Below are 22,725 nucleotides of genomic sequence, written 5' to 3' on the forward strand. Positions count from 1 at the left end.
CATTTTTATTACTTTTACAGTGGGGAAACAGAATGAAATGATAAAACTTGTCCTTTATTCAAAGTTCTTCTACTCTTTCTTAGGTTCTTTAACCATACTTATCATACAATTTATTTCCCTCGATTGAAAAAGAAAAAAGGACGTTTTGAAAATGGACACACATATTGTATACAGCATGTCCGGACAACTAGCTCTCTGAACTTATACATGAATAAGATTGTATTGTATTGGTTTGGTTTATTGAGAAATCACATCAAACAAGCAGCTCGAAGGCTGAAAATGTTCAATTTACAAACAAGTTAAAAATATAGAGAGATATAAACATATACAAAACTAAAATACATATTGTAAGTCATTGTAAGATGAAATCGAAATTGCAAAACAAAGTTATACAGTAATGTAATAATATACTTTCATGTTGAAGAACCAAGACGGTGGGAAGGAGAGAATGGAGAAGAAAAAAGGAAGTTGTTTGAGCGAAAGAGTTGAGAAAGTATTTAACAATTGCTAAACAAACATTTCTATTACAAAAAATGAAATTAAGCATTAAAAAAAACCTATTGGATGGGATGAAATTAAACCGTAAAAGTCAAAATGACAGTCTCTATTCCGTTTTCCCCTTTAATATAAATGTAATGACAGCATTCATCTAGATCGAGAAAGTTGTTCAAATAAAATTAAAATGAGTATTTACATACAAATATAGTGTAGTTTCGAATTAGATATTGCACATTACTTTGGAGAAAAAGACCCAAGTCAAATAATTGGCAAGGGCATGAATTTGTATTTTAAAAAATATATAAAAGAAGGGAACACTAATGACCTAATGAAACAACGGATTAAAATATGTTTTAATGATTTAAATGATTTAAGTTGATTGTATTATACATGTATCAAGATTCGTTATAATCAAAGAGTAAAATTCGTTTTTGTTTTCTTGGATAGCGTGAACCAATATATTTTCTTTAACTCAGTTACATCAATTAAGATTTCCTTTCACAAAAAAGGTCGAGTGAGCCGCACGCGAGCTCTTAGCGGGCGTCCAATCTCTGTCAGGCCGGGAGGACGGGGGCGAAGTGATGTCCAAGTGCGTACAGACGCTCCCCTGCTAAGCATGTCATCCATAATTGACTTCCAGCTTGTATTTCTTGGCGAGCAGGCAGCGAACGCCTTTCTGTCCACATGGATTAGAATCGCGATTTAATAAAGGGCAGTAGCTACAGTGGGCAGATGAGCCTCCTCTATCCATTAAAAGGCGAAAAGGGGGGACACAAAGACAAAAGAAACCGAGATAGATAAATGTAGAAGGGTAAACTGGTAAAGGGAAAGGGGAAAGAAGACGAAAAGAAGACCCAACGACTATTTCTCACACCCTCATCCTACACGAGTCTTTTTCATTAGCTTTTCATTCTTCGAGTAAGGCTGATGCCCCCACTCCCTCCTTGATACCAATGCCTCCTTAATGTCTGAACTCACGATATGCCACTGATCTGAGCAGCGGTCGGAGTAGGACCTACCAATTTTTCAGGGCCCCTGGAACTCTACTCTCTGCTCATCTCCCGCCCCATCTCTGCATTTTCTCAATTCAAATCCTTGTCCCCCCCCCCCCACTTCTCTCTCTCTCTCTCTCTCTCTCTCTCTCTTTCTTTCTTTCTTTCTTCTTCTCCCCTTAGTCGTGTTAAACCAAAAATTGAAATAGAGGGGGTGCTCCCGCGTGCCAAACTTAGTTGCTTATTTTGAGTTGGCCACTAAATAATGCGGCAAACGCCCCTCATGTGCCTCGTTTTTAGAACCACCACTATTCTTCTTCTCTCTCTTTCTCTCTCGCTTAATACTCTCATCTTTTCTTCCCTCTCTCTATGTCTTTACACTGTCTCTATCTCTCTCTCTACGTCTCTGTCTTAATTGCTCTTCCCCCTCTTAGACTAAACAGTCACATAAAACATTCTTGTCTTTTTATTGGCCATATTTCATTTGTACTTAACATAACTACCCTTTTTCGAAAGTAACATGACCATTCTTTGATTCATGTTGTTATGATTTTCGTACGATTTATCCTTGACCTTCGATCTCATACACATACCGAATATTGCGCATAGATTCCTCGAAAAGACTGCAATTTTCACATTGATGCATTTGGTACTAATTTATTTTAGCATACATCTGGGTATAGAAAGAAATTGGAGAGAACAGTCAGAAGACAGAGCAACAAACTATTTTAAATAGTTCATGAAATTCCAAGAGATTAAGCCATCGACCCTTCGAATACGTCTTAAACATTCGCGGGGCTGGCTCTAATCTCGCCTATTAATATTTTAAGCGTGGAGATATATTCCCCAGAGAATTACCATTCATATGATAGAAAAAGATCACTCTTTCATCGGAAAGAATTGATTTTTGAAACGTTGTAGCTTTGCTCTTTACCGCCACCATAATAGCGTCATGTTCGCTCCGATAGCAGGGCCGTGTGAGAGATCGCGAGTTGAGTGCCATCGTTAAATTGCCGTCCAATTTTGGGATTAAAATCGCGACAAAGTGAAGGATTGATTTTCAACGAACTTTGCCCACACGTGCGCAGAGTCTTGGTCATGTTGATAACAAAGTCATGAGAGAAAAATTTATGTAGAAGGTTAAATCCAGTACGAGTAATATCCACAAATATTTGTTGCAAAATGGCAAAGACCTAGTAGGCCTACAATATTCTATCTTTAATAGCCCCCCCCCCCCCCCCTCCCCCCCCCCCCCCCCCCCCCCCCCTCCGCGCTCATCCAACCGAGGAAGATTCGACCCGGCCTCTGTTGATCATTATTTGATACGTCATAAGGATGATGTGAAATTTCTTATAGACGCAGTGGTGATGAAGAAGATGAATATAAGATACAGAAGTATAACACTTCAAAATTGTAATATGGGTTATCTAGAATGAACTTTTATAATGATTTACCGAAAGTGAGGGATTTTCACATTATCGCGACTTTCCACATAGGTTGGTTCATATCCTTCCCCCCCCCCCACCCTTAACAAAAATAAATGTGTTTTTTTAGTGGGTCTACGGGACACGATGATGCCCAAATACACGCCGCCCCTCCTGCTTTTAAATTGTAAAGATGTCTCTGGACATATTTATTTTTCTATTCTATATTATTCACATTTAGAAAATCAAACACCAACCAACAATCCACAATAAGTATAAGAGAGAATGAGAGAGAGGGAGAAAGAGAGAGGGAGGGGGAAAGAGAGAGAGAGAGAGAGACAGAGAGAGAGAGAGAGGAGGGGGGGGGAGGAGGAGAGAGAGAGAGAGAGAGAGAGAGAGAGAGAGAGAGAGAGAGAGAGAGAGAGCTCCTGTATTATAGACAGCGTGTTATATAAACAAGTTGAATGTCAACGCTTGCCTTTGACATTGAGCGGTGTATAACAAGTATTATGCCTTCATTCAACATCTTGTATTATTAATCTGACTCGTGTTTAAAAGGCAACAACAATCTTTTTATTTGATAACCGTATCACAATTCCCATCAGCGCGAAAGATATATACCCCCATTATACCCTCACAGCAATCCCCCTTGCAGCATCTTTTCCAAAATAAACCAATGCAAAGCTTCTCAATTAGCATCCATTAGTTGCACTTTGAGTATGTTGGGGGCTTATTAACGAAGATCATCGAATTAAAGACGGAGATTAATTGCCATCGGCGTCTGTTTTTCTCCACCGGGGGCCAAGTGCAGGCCGGGGAAATCAAGTTATAGTGTCGTCAGGCAGACGGTTTGATGCGAGGCTGATGCAGCATATGCTACTGTATAGTGAATATGTGGGACTATTGTATATAGAAGAATGTAGTTATTCAGGGGGCGAGGTAAATTTACAAAAGCTTAACGCTATTCTTAGGTTGAGGGTGGGGTGCATTAATTCGGTGCAGCATAAGCTTAAATGGCATTTTTTCTGTTTACAATGAATATTGGACATATTCTTATTTCATACGAGGGCAAATGTTCTCCCTTAAATGCTGGTTAACAAAACCTTAACGTTTATGGATATGATTATCAGTACGAGTATCGGCATGAATAGTTCTTTTCAGTTACGGTTTGTAAAATTATCAAATGTAAATGAATGACATTACCAGGGGTGTCGTAAGAGAATGGGGTGACCCCCTCTAAAATGTTGTCGTCAACATTGTAACTTCTATAACTTTAATCTTTATTTAATACTTTGTAATACAAATACCTTAATATGTACTGCTAGTTGGCATATTATTTAGTGTAAAGCCCCCCCCCCCCCTCCCCCCGCTCTTTTGTTTCCTCTGGAGTGGGGGGGGGGGGGGTACTTGTTGACGAAACTGCCCTTTCTGTCAGCAAAATCGTCGACAAAATTCGTTCTGACGTCACTCCGCCTCCATAGCTAATACATGTTCTATGTTTTCATGTTTTGATAGCCGGGGTATAGCTTATACAAAATGGACGTTATCTATTATCATGTTGACTTTAAAACTCCATCATGCATGCTACTGTTTAAATCTCACTTCACTCCTCCACCTCGTCATCACGTTACCCGTATTCTTAGGCATTGGTGTGACTGAGATAGGAAGATGACAGTGATTACGCTAAATAAACATTTGTTTAATGTAATCAGTTATATTAATGAGCTAGGCCGACTGTGGTTATAACATATAAAACAGACCAGGAATGTTATACCCCCTTCCTGTGATGTTTTTTGTCCAGAGACGACCCACCTCCGCCGACTCACTGGCCATCCATTACGCCATTACGCCAGTGGGGCCCTGGGAATGGTTGCTTGTGGTTTGGGTTGAATTGGTGTATTTTGGCTTATGTTGAGGAGGGGGGAGGGGTAGGGGGTAGGGGGACAGTGTACCCTTGGTAATGATGATCCATGTAAAAGGTAACCCCTTTTACCTTTCACGTGCCCTATTTAGGTGGGGGAGCCCGGGATGGTAGAGCGTGGTTTATTCTCTTAAAATTCGTCTAGAAGGGGGGGGGGGGAGGGGGCTGCCAAGAAAGAACATTCTTGACGAAGAAAAGGACAGTCAAATGGATTAAATGAAATATGCAAATGGGGAAATGATGAAAGATGTAACTCCATCCAACTTTACGAATGTTGGTATGCCGTCATAAATAAATCATAGCCTATACCTGCGAGCGAATCAATCGAAAGAGCAAAACCATTTGAAAAATACCCGTTACATTTAAACCTTTTCTAATGCATTTTAATCCTTTATGATCTGCCTATTGATATTGATGCGTATACCTTTGGATATGTATTTAATATAATATTAGTATGCTCATCATTTTATTTTGCAATATCTTTACCATTCTTACCATTTCTTTAAGTAGGGGCATTGAGATGTATAATTATGTGTATCATGTTCCCATAATGCCCCTCCCCATTTTTAAAATTTCTTTCGAGTGTGGTTTCACGACTGATGCCTAACATAACCGATTTATAATTATGAAATTGAATTGTGAAGAAGCGAAATTGTCTTTGAGAACAATCTACTAATGCTTAGTAATCTTTTAAATCTGTTCTCTTGGACAGAAATTAATCAGGGGAACATTATCCCAAGCCCCTACACTATACGCTAATGCTGGGCATGTACATGAAGAGTGTTAATGGATGTAGCTAATTGATGGTCGATGAGGCCAAACCCCTTTCTCTAGCTGTGCATTACAGGGACCTCGTATGATGTTGACATTAATTCACATAGACGACTTCGTTGTATTTAGTTTCCTCGAGCTCACAATAGAAAGCATGCTATGTGTTGCTATGTAAGGACAAATGGAAGACAGTTTGACCGAAATAACTGCATGAAAATGGAGAGCCTACATTATGAAAGTGTTTGATTCAATGTTTAATTTCCAATATCGATCGGTCAATTATTCATTTGTTTCGAAATTTCGATTTCATTGTTCATCGCACCTCACTTCCTGAATATGATTATTATCAGACACCTCACTGCCTTTTATTAGCATATTCAGGTATATCACTGCCCGATTATGAAGGTGCACCTCGCTGCCCGAATATGGGGTGACAATTGCCCAAACATTGGTGTTATCAACATTCTCGGTGAGTGGGGCGTAGCCCCCTCCATTATGCCCCTCTCCCTATTTAAAATCATGGCCCTTGACTCGCTATTAAACAAACCTCTCACATCTCATCTCATTGGATCAGAATTGAACCTGGTCACAAGAAAGCGACACGTCCACGCCCCGGTACCACGCAGTACGTACGATCCGCCATCTTGGATTTGCACTTTTGTTTCAACGCAGAGTTACACGCAACCATTGAATACAGGGTAGTATAGTTCGGGGGAGGCGTTGATTAGTGGGTGTTAAGCAAACGGTTTAAATGAGATTAGATGATTAGATTACATCAGCCACGCGAGTCGAAATGTGTGATGAAGAGATAATCAGATGTTCATGGGGAGACAACGACGATCTTCGTTGAAAACCATTTTTATGAGGTCGATGTCATCCCCACCACACACACACATACGCACGCAAACACACACACCTCTAAAACATCGCTCTCATCTTCTCTTTCATTCCTTCTGTCTTCCACTTCCTCATGTGCTATCCATCGCCTTCTTATCTTACTTTAATTTAATCCTTCACGCTTTTTTATATTTAGCCTATCTATTTATTTGTTCACTTATCTATTTTTCTGTATTTGTATATTAATTTGTTTTACATTTATTCATTCATTTACAATTGTAAATTCTTTCTTTATGTATTTCTTTATGTATTAATGAATTCATTCATTTATGATTTTTGTTGTTTAATTTGTAGTTTCATTCCTTTAATGTCTATCTATTTCTCTCTTTTTATTTTCTTACCGGAATATTAATAGTCTCTCTTTTTCGATACATTGAAACAATTATACGTCTCTACCTCTAGAGAGGCAGGGTGTATGAAATCTACAGGTATACCCCTGCCTCAAGAACGTTGTCATTATCACTGTTTTTATTATTTCGCAGGAGATATCTAAACAGCATGTGCCTGCATCTATAGTTCGCCTTCCGTCATTTCACATTTCACATATTCCTGGGAATTAAATTCTTTTTGACGTTCCTTAGACATGGGAAGGCATGTATTCATATTAGGAAGGAGACTCTCAGGATAATAAAATTTAGTGTTGTTTTGTTTTTGTTTGTTTGGTTTTATTTCTGCGTTAAAAAGATACAAATTCAAACTCAAATTTAAAAAAATTTGAACAATAACAAAATACAATGATTACATTGTTTACAAAAGTAATTAAATAGAAAACCATGTACAATAATGTTATACAAGCATACAAATAAGATAAGAAATATGTATTCAATATTTTTCAATAAATTAGAGAGGTAATTTGAAACGCAGGAGACCACCATCGTCAGCGGTTAGGCTAGATATGAATGGCGTTAAAAGGGAAAAGACAAATTTGTTTATTACTTTATCTCTCTTAACTGATTAAGAAAAATTAAAGTTATCAAAGTGCTATCTAATATCAATTGATCACAAATTTTTGTCTGCAATTCAGACTAAGAGTCAGAGAGCGGCAAGTATGTAGCCCGTGGGCACAAAACGAGACGCGTTGATGCCGCTTAGCCAAGCCGCTGCTCCGGGGCAGAAAAGTGTGCCATTCCAATCTGTCGGTGTTCGGTTGCCAGCGGCTCAAAGATGTAGCAAAATGATGATACAAGTATCCATTCTTCTCTCTGTTGATGTTATAAGAGCGAGTGGAGAAGAAAATGAGGGATGAGAAGATAACAGGGCGAAAATGTGGGAATTTTACCGCCTCGGGTATTTAGTGTTACACGATGTGGTGATGGAAAAAAAAAGGTGTAACTGAAGTGTTGTATCAATAATACGATCACCATGTGCCGCTTCGCGACAGACACTTTTTGCCCTTCAATCACAGAATTACAGAGTTATACCAATGCTTGGTCTAACTGTAATAAAACTCAAATTTTGTTTACACCGTGACCTTAGCTATTTTTTTAAATGCATTATTTGATTAAGCTTAAGCACACCAATATGTTGAGGAAGCTGCTACTCATCATGAAAGTCTTAATAATGATCAAGAACTTTGAAACTTTTTTCTGATTAATTTATCTTGTAATATTATTCAATGCTTTATTTGTAGATATGATAAGGAATATGGCCTAGACCAATTTCGAATATATGAAACCGTTCTTCTATACTTCATTTATCTTGTAAAATTATTTAATGCTTTATTTGTAAATATACTAATAAGGAATAAATCAATTTTAAATATATGAAAATCAATTGATGCTGAGTTATTGGATATCATGAGCGAAGTCATGATGAATTATCTTTTTAATTCAAGTACTACAAAGTAATTTTTCAGGGAAACCCCAACATCCGCCATGACATTCATCAAATTCATATGATTTAACCATAATTTTCATGTCTCTTATCACTCAAATTCCTAGGAATCTTCTTTCCTTGGATTTCCAGATCTCGGGATCCGTCTTCCTTTAATGAAACAAACCCCACCATAAGACGTCACAATGTAATTGGAAGCTAATAGATGTCACATGACCTGCTATTCATCGATCAAAATTACCAGCAAACAAACGACCAGTTACGAAAGGGATGCCTGGGTAGGTCACGTGTTTCTGTGACGTCATACGGAGCTCAGTCGCAAGTTCACAGACAGGGGATGACAGTGCCTGGTATAATGATACCCGGTAATGATATTAAAGATAAAGTTGAGTACCGGTCATGTAACGTGATAATGTGATTGCGAATGGTTGATCATGTCGTAAATCGGAACATTTGTGTTTCAGGAGATTGGAATTATTGCAATTATAACAAAATTGACTATTATGTTGCTGACATACTATATTACAAAGACCTTCGATAAATACCTTCACGGCCAAGGTTAATACTTGTGTGTATACCCCACTGAAATCATGTTCGGGATACGTAATAAGTCATTGTAATGTTCGCACATTACGAAAAGGTGGCGGATATACGCTCTTGGTGGATTTTTTGAAAGTCTTCGGAATCATATTCTGAGAATCCCCACCGGTGATAATGACCAAAACCACACAAATTTGGTCTCGAGACAGGTCTCTAGACCAACAACAATGATCACCAACATTAACACGTACTGAAAACAGATATGTGTATACAACACAGGGATGTTCCTACAGAATTCGGTCCAAAGACGTAAAGTATTTATGAAAGTAATTTGAATATGAGATCATGAGAGTCCAAGAGCAACCCTTTTCATGGGACATTGCTCCTAATGTATTATTCAACAATAAAATGACACGAACTCGAAAGACTGTAAATCATTTTCGCCTGAACCAAAACTCTTTTTTTCCTTTAAATCTTTGGCCACCCAATGTCCTGCATGTTACACAGTCGAGGTCATACGGTGACCTGCTTCGGAGTCATCCGTCTTCTCCCGGTTGGATTAGAGATGACATTCACCTCCAATGAGAACCAAAAGGGCGTTCACTGTCTCGAAGGAGATACATCCTTGTGTTTCTCAGACAATCAACACGAGGGTTTTGATGGATCATTACTTCTGCAGATACTTTGTCCGCGTACTTGGCCCAGTCGAACGTGAGGTACACTGGAGCGAAATGTTCTTATAACCATTGGCAGAAAACCAAGATAGTTGAATGTTGCTCAAAAATGCGAAATTAGTCTTCGAGTACTTAGTGATAGAAGTCTAGATTAAATGATTTCTTTCTTTATAGGGTACCAATATTATCCATCAAAAAATCCATATAATTAGTTGTCTACTGTACATGATTGTGTATGTTTCAAACGGGGCTTAGCAAGTCTCGGCAAGTATGGACGATCTAAACAAATACATGTTACAACATTGTCCACATGTATGTACTCTTTAAAGGCACAGACCAGTTTTGGAAACGCCCCCTCTCCAAAAATGAAATGGAAGCTCTTATGACCAATCATGTGAAAGAATATGTTTTGAGTAATACGTGATGATACATAGTTTGCCGGGAAACCGCCTACTAATTGATATATTTGGTTAATTATCATTTCGATCCAGCCTGGATAGATATCGCGAGGGCACTTCAACATTGAACATTTCGGCATATATTTCTTTTTTTTTGTTGTTGCGAATTTAGGTTGAAGTGTTGCCAATTAAACCTCTGAAGGCAACATTTAAACAATATTGAATGGATATTTTGCACCCAAAACCCTCGAACTGCATTTTTACTACTACCGGTCTTTATCTAGTGATACCTTAATCACACCAAGGTGACCGCTCCCAGACCGACCTCAGAACGACCACGCACCGGACAAATAATCGTTACAGTCCCTCCGTTTGGGGGTCGGTGTGGAAACGGTTTTCGAGGTGTAACTGTGCGTGTGTGTGTCTGATATGTCTGAGCGTGAGGCTCTTTTTTGTTGTTGAAATATTATTCATTCAGTGCACAACATATTTCATCGTTATAAATGAGTAATAACGTAGAACTGTATATAATTATGGTATGTTTCTGTGATAACTAATAACGAAACATATATATTATTTGTTATGCATTTTCAATAGTTTGAGTTGTTAAAATGGAAATTTCCGATTTGTTATTATATATTGCATTTATGTTAAAGTAATGTAACTCTAATATCTTGTAACATTTTGACAAATTATGTATATGTTATCATTCTGTTATTATTTCTTGTACATGGAATGAACAATGAAATAATTTTCAACAAAAAAAAACTGAAGAATTACACAGACAAGAACTACAAAAGACGGGCAATGGACTGAACGAAAAGATGCATTTTTCCTGAATGGCCAAGATTTAGTCGGTTATCAGTCGGTTCGGAGTCAGTTTGACGGAGTGACTGGTGTATTATCAAGATCAGGGATAGCTCAGGGAAGCACATGCCCTGTACTCACACATTCTACTCTAAACCTATCGTCTGAAATTATAGATAATTGCAACATTACACAGTCGGGGATCTCTAATGCAGACTACATGTATATCATTACAGCCATTTTGCTGCCACCAATGGCGTATCTAAGGGGGCAGAGGGGGCATGTGCTCCCGGCAGCATTTGAAACGGGTACCAAATAAAAAGGAAAAGAGAAAGGGGATAAGGGCAGAATAGTGATGGTCCACAAGGATTATATATATGCACCAAAATTTACTGTACAATAAGTGCATTACGCCACTGGCCTCATCGACAAAGCCCCTCTCCCTCCCTCCCCCCACACACATCAGCAAACGCACACGCGCACGCATACGCCATATCGTTTTTCAGGCAATTCATTCCCACATAATGGTCGTCAATTAACATTCTACAATGGTAATCAGCGACGGTTAATTGGCCGTGTATATTGGCGATTCATCTTGGTTTCCATTTAGCACCGGCCGACATTACACGACCCTTTGCTCGGCTTTCATTCATATTGTAAATGAGAATGGTTTTGTTTATACGTCGGTGAAAGAGTGGAATTTCTTTCGATGTGTCTGAAGTTTTTTTGTGGTAACGACATAACATATATGACCAACCAATGTGCCCCCTTTCTTTCTCTCTCTCTCTCTCTCTCTCTCTCTCTCTCTCTCTCCCTCTCTCTCTCTCTCTCTCTCCCTCTCACCTCTCTCTTTCTGTTTCTCGCTCCCTTTCTTTTTCTCTCTCTCCTTATTTTTCTCTATATCTCTCTCTCCTCTGTCATTCGGTCTTTTCTCTACCTCTATTTCTCTTGCCCTCTCTATTTTTCGTTTCCATCTCTATCGATTATTTATTTTTGTTTTCTTTAATTCTTCTTTTCTCATTCCAAAGTCTAATTAATTTTCTTTCTACTTGTTTTTCTTTCCATATCTAATTTGTCTGTACGTGTTTAACTTGTCCTATTATGCCTTTTTGTTCTGACATAAACAACAAAAATCGACGACTCACATAATAATTAAAGCGACCATATTTTAATTGACACGTTGTTTTAGTTGATATTTACAGAATGATCCTATATCTGATCAAACAATCCAAAAATAATATTTAAACAATCTACAATTATCACGGTCCATTGCATCTTTATCGCAATTGTGAGTGACCCTATATTCATGTCGTGATCGAAGTTATAATGTTCGTAATTTACTGTCATCTGCATCACCACCACCACCATCATCATCATCATCATCATCATCATCATCATTATCAGCATAATTATCATCATCCATATAACCGTCAACAACAACGGCACCACTCCCACGAATGTTACGGCTCGCAAAGCGATGACACACCGATGATCTACCGAACATAGTTCTGCCACCGGAAACTCTGATCGTGAGTAGCGGGTTATCAGGGGCTGATGTGAAGTTATTCCATTGGATGTCAATGAAGTACGTAAGCTCCCATATGGTCTAGTGGTTAGGATTCGGCGCTCTCACCGCCGCGGCCCGGGTTCGATTCCCGGTGTGGGAACGCAATTCCTTTTTTTGTAGGCCTAAATATTTTAAAAATTGGTTTACTGCATGTGTTTACATTTTCCTTGATATAAATGATTATTTATTTTACATGTTGTCCCCTCCTTTCACTCTTCTTTACATCGAGATATTCTCTGCTCTCTCCATATTTCAAGTTTGATTTATCTTTCGTCCCTCATCTCGCTATGTTTTGTGGACAAAATCATAGTGCTCTTGATCGAGAATTTAGCTCGTGAGCTCCCATATGGTCTAGTGGTTAGGATTCGGCGCTCTCACCGCCACGGCCCGGGTTCGATTCCCGGTGTGGGAACATCTTGTAAGCCCATAGTTATATATTTTACACTTTGGGTTCACATGTGCGGTGTTCGTCAGTTCCCACAGTGGTTTTGTGGTCAGGATTCGAAGCTTTCCAAACTTTGTATTGTAGGAAAGTTTAGTTCTCCCTTAAATACAAATCCCTTTTTATTTTCTTCGCCCCTTATACCAAGGGTGTAAATGCATCTTGTTAATTACCTCTCAAAGACTTTTCCTTGATACAGAACCCAAGCGACTAATGCAAGTAAGGTCAATTCTCATCGGGACATTAATGAAAGCTATTAAATATCGCGCATTAAAATTTCATCACCTATTAGAGAAGAGTCGAGGATTGATGTTATATTGACGACAGTTGTCATGTTCCCATGAAGTCCCAGGGGCTTAGCACCATCATAATGGGTTATAGGCTCTAGATTGTGTTTGTTTATTTCTCAGTGCTTCATGTCGCTAACCTAAAACCAAAAGAGCCCCACCAGCTAATGATATTGTGGAATGGCTCTAGCCGGGTCCCTTGATTAGAATGATGAACCACGTCCTCTTCTTCGAGTACCGTGGGACCAGCGAGTACTTCACGCCGCTAACCTAAAAGAGCCCCATGATGTTAATGATCATGATGATTGTGTGGAATAGGTTTGAGTCCTTCGATTAGAATGATGAAACATGCAGTTTTCTTGGAGAAGGGCCCCGCAAGGAGCTGCAAAGACCAGTAATGGCCCCGACCTATATCTACAGGTCTACATCGACTTAGCAACTGGGATACTTTGAAAGACGCAGGTTAAAGCTGAATTTCAAAGGTGTGACGTGATTGTAATTATGTACCGTTCATGTTGAATTAAGATTGTCCTATACTGATGCTCTATGACTTTCAGATGGGGGGGGGGGGGTTTAACGTCAAATCACACGTGATCTCCATGACGTTGAAACGTGGCTTGAGATATTGGCAATGCTGAAGTAGTGCGCGTAAATAAGGTTTAGGTTTGTTTAATGTTAAATATATTCATCTTTAACCTTTGCATTACTGGTTTATCTACAGCATCACCAACACTACAAACAGAATCATCTTATTCCATCGAGTCACCACCACAATAATGATAATCATGATGATCACCATCGAGTCACTAACATTATCCTAATTACCACCATTATGATCACCCTCCTCCTCCACCTTTTAAACTTCTCCTATTATCATCGACAAAATCGTCATCTCCACTATTTGCATCATTATTGTAACCACTGTTCACCATCTTCCTCCTCCTCCTCTTCCTCCTTATCCACTCTTCCCACATCACCTTCGACAAAATCATCATCTCTATTATTTACATCATCATTATAATCATTGTTCATCATCTTACTCCTCATCATCACCAGCATCATTCTCGTTATTATAATCCATCATGATCAACCTCCTCCTTGTTATTATTATCATCATCATCATCATCATCATCATCATCATCATCATCATCATCATTATCATCACCATGGATAATTAGCATTTTGTCCTTCTCATCATCGCTTAGTTTTTCACTCCAGATGAGAATCGTCGGTTGAGGCATCCACTTGTCTCTGGACAATAAACAAAAACACCCTTAAGACAAGAAGAGAGAGGATCTCCGCCAAATCTCCACGTCTTATTGACACGCAATTAGGAGATGTCGCTAAACCTAGGTACCTTAACAGCTGCCATGTTGACTCTACGCATCATGTTTGGTTTGCCCGATTTTCATTTTCGCTCTTCTTCTTGAAGATGGATACACGCAGAGCTGACGAGCTTCTGTTTATCTTTCCGATTAAACTAATGTTCCGGAGAGGGTTTACCGGCAGGGATGCTCTATGTTTATCAAAAGAGACTCCAAGTGCGATATGATATTTGAAGTGTTGACGTAACCGTCGCAGGCTTATGACCGGTCACATAATGTTCATGGATGCAACAAAGGTAACGCAATTTGTTCATCTTCTGATGATGTAGACTCGAACTGAGGGAGTTTTCCATTTTCTCTTGCTCATCTTTTATCAGCAGTTTAGCGCTATTATGATGATTCATGATATTTGTATGGCGCCAACATCGACGAAGTTATCAGTATCATTATCATCATTATCATCATGTTCATCATCATCTTCAACTTCCTCATTCCTCCTCATCATGATTATCCTCAAAGGTTTATACGTATTAATATAATCATCTGATTCAAACTCAAGCTTAGGGGGGGGGGGGCAAGAAATTAATCGAAGTTTAACAAGTTAAAAACCATATTAGGCCAAATAAATTTAAACATAATGTTTAGCGTCCTGCCTTTTTGAAAAATAGGAAGGAGGAGACCCTTTTTTTCCTTCTTTCTTTTCAAAATGGTCGCTCGAAATGGCCGCTCGATACATTTTCCTTGACAGTCGGGCTATTTTTCAAGATGGCCGTCGGCATCTTTAAAACAAACAAAAAATCAGAAATAGATCATTTTAGCAGTGTTTTTCATGTTTTTTTTTCTTTAAAAAAAAGGAGGCGGCCCCAAAAAAGGAAGCGGACGGGGACGCTAAACATGAATATTTTTTTACTTGGCCTTATTCACAAAGCTATCGAAAAGTATTAGGGCGAATGCCACCCCCTCCCCATACCAATCGACACCCCCAGAACCTCAGAAGCATGTGTCATCATCATAGATACATTGACCGGTCAAAACAGAGGTGTTTTCCATCTTCATGGTTCGGTGCTTCAATCACACTAATGCATGTGAGTTGCACTTGTAACTCTTTGACCGCTAGCTATTAATTTATTCATCACATCCTATCTACGATGCGACCAACGTCATCAAGACAAATTGACAATCAAATTTTATTTCTTAAAGTATGGTCTTTATTTCATTAGACAATTGTGTAGTTTCATATCATAATCATCGCTATTCTGAACACACCTCGGTAATGGTCTGTGTAACATAGTAGTACATTTTCTATCACTGCTGTATCAATCTACTGGTGACCATGTCGTTAGAAATTGCAATACACTTGAACATTCTAAATGATATATTTCACCTTATTGCAACACTATAATTCATAATTATAGCTCTGATGAAGCAATAAAGAAGCCACAACTCATGTAAAACGCTTCCCTGACCGCTATTGTAATACCACAAACTGTATACAATAGCTACGCGTAGCATTCCACACAATTTGTTTTTCTAATTAACATTGGTATCCACGATATTAATTAGATTGACGAATGTCCTTGTCTAAAACTCTGTGTTGACAAGATCAACTGGAACAAATAGAAATATTTTGTACACAATATTTGCTTGGCTCGTGAATTAATTCTTCTGTCCTTGAGTTGGCTCTGTTCAACTCATCAGACGACATCAGAGGCGGCGTCCGCACGGAGGCGCCTTTTGCGCGCGCTTAAACCCAGCGAGTTGTGTCTGATTCCCTTCTCGGCGTTGACGCCGCGCAACTCGGAGAATGCAGGGCGCCACACTGTGTCAAGCTGAACTGCGGACGGCAGAAAAGCCTATGTCGGGCAATGTGGACGGTGCTTTTAAGCGATTCTTGAAAAGAACACATGTGTTTTTTTGCCGTTGTCGTCGAATCACCGTGTAATTACTCGAGACATTTGGTTGCCTAGCCCCATTAGGTCATATGTCTGCGATAGTGGCGTAATTATACCATGTGTTGTTTCAATGTCTGCCAAGCTTGGCGACAAAATCTCAGAAAACTACTCTGTATACCTTCTCAGCAGTTCACAGGCATGAGGCTTTATTATAAGGCATCAAACAGAGTATGCTCATAACGGGTAGGTTTCGCATAATTTTGCAAGGTTACCTGTACCAGCATACCTACCACGCTGGATAGAAAATGTGAAGAAATTGTATATTGTGGCGTATCGGAAGGTAAAAAACCGGGTCGTGCAAGAGTAAAGATATGCCGGATGGAGTGTAAAAACAGTATGATCCGAACTGATAGGTAACTAATGAAAAATATTCGTTTTGTGCAAATTACTATTGAATCCATCTTGGTACAATTACCGTTTTCTTTTAAATGTCTAATGAGAAAATAATCGATAATGGTATAGCGCTCATGTCCGTCAGACTTGACATTCCTGGTACTCCACAATGATTACCCCGTCTTTAGCATGGCTGCCACTATGGCGCTCTCGCATTTCAAGGAATTAATTCCAATCAGGTACTCATGTACATCACCTGGGTCGAGTTTAATTATAGTAAAGCAGCTATAAATAAAAAGGTGAATAAATAAATAATCAAATAAATAAACAAATAAATAAATGATACCAGTGCACCTATTGAGGGGGCACATACAGGCATCGTGGTTCTGTATCAGTCATACATGGAGGATAAAATGAGGATTAAAAAGGTCGCTGAGTAAGCGAAAGATTGAGGAAGGTGATCCAATTATCTTCTTTTCACGTGCCCTGTCCCCATTTTCTTTTATTCCTCTTGCTAATTCTGTTCTTTCATTATTTTTTCGCCAACGATTGGAGGCACGTGGCGCTCGTTTCTCCCTTTAACCACTCTTTTTCTATTATCTTCCTTTTTTTCTTCATCATGCCCTTAACACAGGGGCACGTTCACCCCATGCCCCCTATCGCTACGCCACTACCCCCCCCCCCCCCAAACACAGACACCCTTCCTCTAGACCTACCAAATTACACTGATCCTCTAGACCCTGACAGGGGCACCACACGCCAGCCCTGGACCCGTGTGACGTCATTCTCTTCTCCGGTGGAGCTCGCCATCTTGCCTAGACTGGAAGAGTAATTTGAACCCTCAATGTTCACCTTGTCGAGGACACTGATTAAATGTCCAGGTGCACCAAGTCCAGGGATGAAGCACCCCGGTTTCACAACATCACAACAGCCACGATGCCAACATTACTGATGACAAAGGACTTTTAGATCGCAATGATAAATCCAATCTTTGTCTTGTGGCTGATCAAAAACGACACTGCAATAATTAACAGCCAAGACAATCAAATTAGCAGGCTATCTTGAGGTTGCATACTATGCTCTAGCTACAATAGCTCAATGTTCGATTTCATAATATACTTACTGAAATTAACCCTGAACCAAACGCCATGCCTTTACCCTATAGCCTCAAACCTGAACCTAATCTAAAATCCAATGGCAACCCTAATCTTAACCCTACATCGTTGACAAAATTAATCTAGCAAATGTCGGATAAACATATTTTATATCATCCGACATTTGAGGATGAATCAGAAGCATATTAAATTTGAAGTTTTTGATATACTTTTTAAGGCATATCTTTCGATGGAATCATGCGACAAGAGCATTTGACTGTCAAGTGGATTTGGCGCCTTATAAATCTTATGTATTATTATTATTATTATTTTAGTTGCAAAGCGGTATTATTTCAAACACATATGATGATACTGCTCAGTGGTTACAGACAACACAGGGACGCAAGAGATAAAATAATTCTATAACGGGTAGTGTATAATTTTCACTCATAATCATATTGGACTTTAAAAATGAGACTTTCAATACCTAACGCCTATTCGTATACTCTAGATTGTATCATATTCATTAATTTCCTATAATTGTGTTCGTCACCCTTTGAAAATGGCCCCAAAATACAGCAGACAGTCTACCTCTCGAGTTTGTGAAAACGACCCCACCCTCAACCAGTCCGAGCTTAATGAGTATTATGGTATGAGAGAAATAGGCCCTGGAGTCTCTGTACTCTGTTTGACCCTTGCTCTAACATGATCGCGATATAAGCATTGAATATAGGGGGCATATCCAGACAATGTTTCAAAGAGGGCACATCTTAGGTAGGTTTATATTAATTTATACACGAAAAAACATTTCCTTATAATTATATTTGAAATATTAAAGATACTTCATAACAGAAAAAAAAGGATGTCCATGTATCCTCTCTGTTAATTTCGTGAAGCCCGCCGAAAATTCGTCAAGCGTTGTATGTAACTTTTTTTTTATGCATATCGCTTTTTCAAACTTGAACAAAACTCATCGAATTTTTACGGCTCCGTGCCTAATTGTGTTTTTCTTCATCAGGTTAATGTTAACTTACGGTTCAAGTTTTCAATATTAAGCTATTTAATTTGCATATTGCTTATTCATTTGATTACGTTATATCATGTGGAAAATAAAGAAATTCAAGGTTTCTTTATTTTCCATATGATATAACATAACATAATCAAGTGAATAAGCAATATACAAATTCAATAACATAATATAAACCAAACATTTTTACAAGTGATTATACATTTATTTAAATAAATCATTTAAGATTGGCACAGTGGTAAAACATAGTGGAGGAGTCTATTACAAAAGCATGACTTGGTTCAACTTCCTACGCGCAATATCGGAATTAGAAATGCATGGAGAAAAAAAACAACATTTTATTGGTTTGATTGATAGAATGCATTATACTTATTATTGTTTATCTCATTAGAATAGTTAAACAGACACGGGTCTTCACTGACCTCGGTGAGATTTCGAGTATGCAACTTCGATAGTAATATCAAAACATATACAGGAGGTATGTTGAAGTGGTTCGATCTCTGCTGATTAATGTGGCATGCTCGTCGAGATTTGATTTACAGCCGCGGACAACATGATCGAAGTTACATCGCTTGTACTATATATCAACCACATAGTGAGGCCGGGGTCGATGGTTTAGGGAAGACTGACCTGTTTCCTAAGGCCCGTTCACACAAAACAATTAGTGCGATATTAAAATAAATCGATTTTTGATTCTCAATAACACCCACAGCGCCCGGCATACTATCGCGATTATTCTGAAAATCGCAAGACTTACTGCGAATTGGATCGCGATGCCAATCGCGAAGATTAGTGAAATTATTCTGTCCACACGCGCCAAAAAATAAAATTGGATCGCGATGCAAAAATCGACTTTTAGGCATCTAAATATATCAAAATTGTAAAGAATCACTATACAGCCAATTTTCAAAATTTCCCAAAACTTTGTATTACCTTTAAGATGTATGATAATTGCTTGGTATATACAGAAAATAATGTAACGGTTTTTTTTGTTTTGACCCTGAGAAAGAAGGGGAGTGGTAGGCATAGCCAAGCTCGTTGTACCGCAATGCTGGATAAGCCGAAGATCCAGTTTTACCGTCTATATATATATATATATAATCTATCAAGTTGATTTAAACAAACAAGTGCTAAGCAAAAGGTTGCTGAGATTTTGCTTTCTTCAGTCGAATGTTCCCGTCTAAAATAAAATATTCAGTTCCCACACCGGGAATCGAACCCGGGCCGCGGCGGTGAGAGCGCCGAATCCTAACCACCACTTATGACTTATACCTTTGAAGAATATAATTTCATCCACTAGGTTATAACAGTGTCTCTACGGGCAATGAGGGTGTAACATTCACAATACTGTATAATGTTGAAACCAGGCACCCGGAACATAGACGTAGGATTGGGGGGGGGGGGGGAGGGGGAGGGGGGGGGGGCAAAGTAGCATTTTGTCCCCATTCAAAGCCAATTACATTGAAACCAGGTCGAATATGTCCCAATATACAGTGAAGGTTGCGAATTTATAGAGATTTAATATCGGAGGGGACTACATCCCCAGCCCGGTCTTGTTTATTCTGACATTTCATGCAACTGTCATGCCCCAAGTGACGATAACAATATTAATTTTGTGAAAAATTATGAATTTTGAGATACATGCATTCGATTCTGTAATATTTTCACGAAGATAAACAAGACATATTATTATTATTATTATTATTATCATTATTAAGATGGGTGATAAAAGAGCCTGAAGCTTTAAAAAAGGGCACCACGGTGATTTGGTGAGAAAATCCCCCCTCTTTGTACCCCTTTCTTCAGTTTTATAATGGAAAATGAATACCATATTCATCACACCTTTTCGATAAACGAAAGAAACAAAATAGAAAGCTTTGACTTTGAAAAAATAATGTGAGGAGAACGAATGAAGGGCGATCCATGTTTGTGTCGTGACCAATAAGCCGTGAAAATTTCCCCTATCCTTCTAGAGACCCCCGCAAATACCCCCTCCAAAGTTAGCTGACGTCATAAAAGGCCGTGGATGAAACACGTGTATACACGTTGAATTTAGGCATGTGAGGAGTGAATCGAAATGTAAGGGATGTATTGGCAACAGCTCATACTTTTACCCTCTTTTCCCCCTTTCCCCCTTGTTTTTCCCCGATTATCCCGGGCTATTCAGGATTTTAAAAAGGCGCCAATCCGAACACAAACACGAACAACATGCTGATGTCTTTGTAAAGTGTAGTAACTTTAAAGTTATTGAAACTTAGGTTTACTTTAAAAAAAAAAAAAATCATAGGTATTATACGATTTAAGTTAACCGAAACTAGTAGTAGGCCTATATAGTAATGGTTTTAGAGGCAGTAGTGGCAGTAGCAGTAGTATCAGTAGTAGTAGTAATAGTAGAAGTGGTATAAGTAGTAGTAGTTGAGTGGTGGGGTGGTGATGGTGGGGTGGTGGTAGTAGTAGTAGTAGTAATAGGAGGAGGAGGAGTAGGAGGAGGAGGAGGAGGAGGAGGTGTGAAGGCAGAGGAGAAGGTTAGGAGGAGAAGAAGCGGAGAGCCTAAATATGTTTCAGTTTTAGCATCGCCTTATTGGATAATGAAGGATAATGATTGGATAATGAAGGAGACATACCCTACTAAAATTTGGTTTCCATATTCGTGATGCACAAGTATTCTTAAAGTACAATGGGCTTAATTATCCTAGAATATGGTTGAAAACTCATAAACTATTTCTACGATGAAAACAGACTGAAGCATTCACCTATTTTCCTGCAGAAATCCCCCTCTTACATCCCTCTTTATGACGTCACAACCCCCCATCGTTGACCCCAACCTTTATAACAATTTGTAAGGATTATGATGGTTCAAAGAAGTATTATGATTATTGCAATCTAAGTTTCTACCCCCCGCGTCCAAACAAAAAATACGCTCTTGCCAATCAGTATTGTATATGAAATTATATCACGTCGGCCTAATTTATTTGTTTATGGTTGATATAATTTTAATGTCCGAGACTAAGTTAATGGACAGCCTGAAGTTCGACTTTGCAAGTTTATTAGTCTAGACGTATTGTTTGGAGAAAAAACACCCAAGTACTATTCATTCGATTTATTTTCAATTTTATTGTGATATCATATCGTACGTGTCCTACAGCGTCTTAGACGACTATCAACGCTGGTTGATTGGATGTGGTCAGACCTTACAGCCTACGACTCTATCTCTCTCTCTGTTTCCTGAAGCAAGTCATTTTTTGTCATTTAATTCCTTTTTTTTTGCCTGTTTATATTATCATATTTTAATGTCGCTGTAATCATAAGTTAAAGAGTTGCATGCTCTTCTGCATGTGCTATGTCAATCTTTCCCAACATTTTGTTGCATAAATTATGTTATTCATTGTGATTTGAAAAAATATTACCACTTTGTACAAAATGTTCATATTGTTACTGATTATAATTGTATGAAAAATGCAGAAATCAATAATTCTTATAAAGTCAGATCAAATCAATAGTACACAGGTTAATATCAAAGGCGTGGCGTTGAATAGAGTAGGAATAACATCATAGTATACAAATATACATTGTCTTGAGAGGTTCTGGTAAAAACTATGCGCAAGAGGTGACTCCAATACATAGTATTATATCCTGCATCAAAAATTTGTTGGCTTTTGATTGGTTGAGAGCTCGTCACATGACCAGAAATATTTGACCTATTTTTAGAAAGTACTATATGAGAGTATTTTGGTTTACTATTTGGGAGTTGAAAAAAAAAATGTGAATTTTTTTTTTGGAATTGAATCAATTTTTGTTTACAAATCTTAATTTAATGAAAACAAAATATTTTAAATCTTTTTAGATAAAAATTGACATTTTTTTTCTTCTAATTTTTTTTCTTCCCAAAGACTCCAAAAGTACCATTTGCTTCGGAGCTGCGCCCCTCGGCAAATGGTACTAT

General features: G+C 38.5%; 2 non-coding genes across 2 annotated transcripts; both read left to right on the forward strand.

Annotated features, from left to right (window-relative positions):
- Positions 1-12,350: 12,350 nt before the first annotated feature.
- TRNAE-CUC lies at positions 12,351-12,422 on the forward strand. Its single transcript has one exon. It is a non-coding gene; the product is annotated as a tRNA-Glu (tRNA).
- Positions 12,423-12,662: 240 nt separating this feature from the next.
- On the forward strand, positions 12,663-12,734 carry TRNAE-CUC. Its single transcript has one exon. It is a non-coding gene; the product is annotated as a tRNA-Glu (tRNA).
- Positions 12,735-22,725: the final 9,991 nt, after the last annotated feature.

The sequence above is a fragment of the Strongylocentrotus purpuratus genome, unplaced genomic scaffold (assembly GCF_000002235.5).
Source record: "Strongylocentrotus purpuratus isolate Spur 01 unplaced genomic scaffold, Spur_5.0 spur5_scaffold_7, whole genome shotgun sequence".
In the NCBI taxonomy this organism is placed as follows: Eukaryota; Metazoa; Echinodermata; class Echinoidea; order Camarodonta; family Strongylocentrotidae; genus Strongylocentrotus; species Strongylocentrotus purpuratus.